Genomic DNA, 4,578 nt, shown 5'->3' on the forward strand with positions numbered 1-4,578 from the left:
CCTGGCTTGGCTGTGTTTGTTTCAATGCCATGGGAAGTAATATGTTGTGATATAGTGCAGTCACTGGCATCAAAGCTCAGTTTCCACATTCATGCTCCAGCTATCTCAGCTCTGACATATTGCTCGGATATTTCATGAGGTCGCACAATTTACAGTTCCGTTCTGGCCAGAGCTCTGAAGAGGGCAGACAGGGAGGGCCCCAAGTCTCGTTTTAATATTTAACTATCAGCAAGACAAAGCTGCTGTTGTAACTCATGGTGAAAAAGAAGAGGAGTTTACTCTCTTAACGAGGCATCTGGTGCAAGCATTATGTTATGTCTGAGGAGGAAGACACTAAGCTGCAACTGCAGTAACAGAGTTAACAGAGATGCTCTTCTGGTGATTATTACAATGTCTTGAAAATTAGTGTTAATCTTAACATTCATACCATGAAAGACAATTGTATATTTCTACAGTACGTAGGCCTGAGGATAAAACACAAACAATAACAGGCCAATACATCTGGTAGGTCCCTCCATGCAGCTCCTGCACAATAGCATTATAAACACTATGCTCTCTGGACACATATACATTTGCAAACAGATTTACTATTTGATATGCCAAAGACCCAATGAAGATAAGAGATCTAGGGCCAAGGGACCAATGAAAGGGATTAAGAATCAGAGAGTGTGCGAGAGGCCGCCTTGGAGGTGAGGAGTTGTGCAGATGTGAGCACCCTTCACTGAAGCCTTCCCTTGGCAATTGTCTTTTGAAATGTCAGGGTGGATTTTCCCACAATCCCCCTGCCTGTTGGTATCTGTAGTCATTCCAAAGGGTATGATGAAAAAGTGATCGTCTTATTACGGCACTCTGTTAGCTCAACAGGGAACGTCAGAGCAGGCCAGGGACACACAGACATAACCTCCAGTTAAGGACATCAGCTTGGAAACAAACCATACTGACAGGGACGTTCAACCTGCTGTTCAGACAGCTCCTTATCTCTCAAGCACCACGTTTTGGACTTCTGTCATCCCTCACATAGTGGAGAAGCTATTCTTTTTATCAACTTCAACAAAATGCTCACATACCTAATCAATCCATTTCTGTCTCAGTGTTTGTCTCAGATTCTGCTTCAGGATGGTCCTCTTCTATTTCTTTCCTCCTGAAAGGTTGTTTTTTGTTTTCAGCCCAGGCCTCTACTGTGCCATGGTATGCTTTAGCTATAGTGAGATGGATTGCGGCACTGTGTGTGTAATGAACACTCACGAAGGAGGGAGGACTGTATGCGTAGAGCTAAGAGATTGCAGGAAAGGTCTGATCCTTCTCACTAGAATGTTGTGCAACAGTTTCTATACAAGCGTTTCACTCCAGCAGAGTATGAGTCAAAGCTCAGTGAACAATCACTTCTCCAAAGCCTCATCATGTTTCCCTCTCCAAATGACATTGGTACAAGTTCAAGTGAACACACCAAACTTAATTGATATGAATGGGAAAGTTGGTTGTACATGTAGCGCTAATTACATAAAACCTCTGCAGTAGGGCGACATCTTTTCCACGGGCATATTGAAGATAGACATATTCCATGTGGACATTTTTTTGTGTGCACAGTAAAAACATACCAAAACATCAAATAGAAGCCACAACGCACCACAAACCTACAATAGAAAGCAAATACGTATTTAGAACAATAGATTTTTTTACAAATTTGTAAAAGTAAGTAACAAAAAAAACCATGTAATAAAAGCTTTCTTAAAAATGAGACTGCACTGTGATACCTTGTCAGGAATAGATCTTGATGAATGAATCAGTGACACCAGAAGTCTAATATGTAACATAAAATACATTTTCTATTAAGAAGTGTTATCCTTAAAGATTGGTCAAGCCTTTATGGGACAGACGATGTACAGGTTGATTTAAGCGCCGTCTTGGAATCACTCCAAGGTGATGATCCTATATCCATCAGGACCTGAATCCCCATATGAATGAACCGCTCTGTGTATTTATTGGAAATAGCACTTATGGTGTCTGATAAGTATCATTCACTAACCATTACCCTTTGGTCCTTAAACTGATTTATGAAAACCATTTGCATATAACCTTAACATCTATTGAATAGGGTGAAGGATTCAATATTGCTGTGAAAACTCTTAAATTCAACCAATGAGACATACTTTCCAAAGAATGAAATTACATAAATGATCTATGGATCATTTGTGTGGTTTGCCAAATAGATTCTGAGACGAATGCAATGTGTCATTTAAGCCGTAAGAACCTAAATGAGAATGTGACATTGCAGTCTTAAATGTTGTCATTTATCTTCATTAAGCTTAGAGGAGACCTTACCCATGCTTGAGTACTTTCTTGTCCATAGTGATGGGACAGAGAAGTTGACACCTAATGGACAGAGATCAGAAGAAGCTTTACCACTTTGTCCCTCTAGGGGGAGACACCTATTTCCATACCACTGCCTTCCTAGGGTCTCAATACAGATCAGTTTTGGCCTAATACCGTAGTAATTAAATGTAACATCAGCCCCATGACAAAGGGAAAATTAAACATATCTATCTCTACCCACAGTTTACATTTTCTTTATGCATTTTGTAATTTGACCAGTACATTCGTCATTGGCCATTATGCTTATTAAAGGATCAATGCAGCCATTTTTACATCAATATCAAATCATTTCTGGGTAACAATTAAGTACCTTACCGTAATAGATTTCCATAAAAATTGTCAAAAATGGCTTTTTAGCAAAAACCTATCTTTCAGGCAAGACTTTTGCTAAGACTGTCTGGGGGTAGTTTGAGTGGGGAGGGGGAAAATAAAAACTATCTGTTGTTGACAGAAAGGTTTAGAACTCTATTTGTTATTTGTCTATAAACCGATGTCACCATGGAAAGCCGAAACTCCCGCCCATGCAAACTTGCTGATTAGAATGTCCTGTGTAGATTGTATTTTCAATAAAACATTTTCACACGTTTACAGTGTTAGTTTCATCAGCTGTTGTGCAATATGTTATAAAACATAGGAAAATTGAATTTTTTATTGCACTGGGCCTTTAAATAATTGCAATAAAGTGATTTTTTTATTTGGCATAAGAAACTGTATTACTTTGTGCCAATGATATGCTAGATTATATGCAATTACATAATTAGGCACACGATAACTAATTTCAATTGTTGAAAAAGTTTCCATAATCCTATAAGGCCATTGATGACTCCAGAACAAACTGATGAAAGGTTTCATCATTTCATGATGCTCTAATAGTTACAGGGCCCCCCCCCTCCCCCCTCCCCCGTTTTGGTTTGTAGGGATGTAGACGAATCATCTAGCTGGTTATGGGTGAGGGTCTGACCCTGGTTCATCACACAGGTGGGCCAATTCTGGCTTCATCACTCAAATAAATAGGCCAGGGCAATCCAATTTCAGTCCTGGAGGTCCGAAACACTAATTCTGTTTCTACCTGGCAGGTACTCACCTGGTGTCCTAGATCAAATTAGTTCCTGAGTAGAGAGGAAGAATGATGAGAGATAGTGTAAACTAGGTCTACATACACTTTGTTAATATCAAGTCTCCCTCTTGGCTAAACGCTCACAGGGTAGCCTAGTTAATCCAAAGATAATAGATGGAACTTGTGCTGGCAGAAACCACAAGACCCATCTGTGTTTTCCAACTCCCTCCAACATAAACGGTTTGCCTAATACCACCACTGGTAAGCTGCTTCCCTACCGCAGCTGCTCTTCTAATCTAAGCGACCACGACAGGTAGCAAAGCAACCGTAAATCATGGCAGCATTGAGCACCTGGAACGGAGGTTTTGATTCCTCATCTGTGGATTCTATTTGCATGCCACTGGACAGCAGTGGAGATAAAGTTTGGTAAGATTGAAATGTGACCACATTCTATCCTATTCCATGGATCATGTTTCTGCTGTAGTGTTTTGTACATAGTGTAAGATCAAAGTGTTCTCATACAGAAGGCTTAAATCACTGCTCCTACAAGTACAAGGAAACATGCACTGTAGACAATGAGGATATAGGCAAATGTACTATCTCAGCTTTGGTTTTTCATTTCAGGACATCATATTGGAATATATCTGGAACAATGAAAGGATCTTCCCTTTGATAGACTAGAAAAGTGTTGATTTTTCATTGGAGATGATGAAAGGCCAACGTTCATGTATAAATTAAATTAATTGAATCCATTCAGTCATTTGTCTCCATTTCATCCCTCTACAATGTTCTAGTTATGTTGGACATTTTCACAGGATGTTCCTTTTTGAAAAGCTGTTATCTCAAACCCCCTTGTGACGACAATTACTTGATGAATATAAATTACAGCTCATAATCAGATATGCCAAAGGAAGCAAACTGGGACATCTTACTTTTTTAAGGAAAGAAAGGGGGAAGAGAGAAAGGAAAGTATTTAAGTCAATCTGGGTCTCTGCCAGTTTGACTGTAACCTTTGCTCTCTTGGTTTGGGAGTTAGCTAGTTTCCTCTGACATCACTCTCCGGGATCCACACAATAAAAATATGACCCCAATTGCATGACATTACTGCTTCCTTAAAAGCACATGGGAGAATTGTGTAAAAAAGCCTT

Source organism: Salmo trutta, chromosome 12 (genome assembly GCF_901001165.1).
Source record: "Salmo trutta chromosome 12, fSalTru1.1, whole genome shotgun sequence".
In the NCBI taxonomy this organism is placed as follows: Eukaryota; Metazoa; Chordata; class Actinopteri; order Salmoniformes; family Salmonidae; genus Salmo; species Salmo trutta.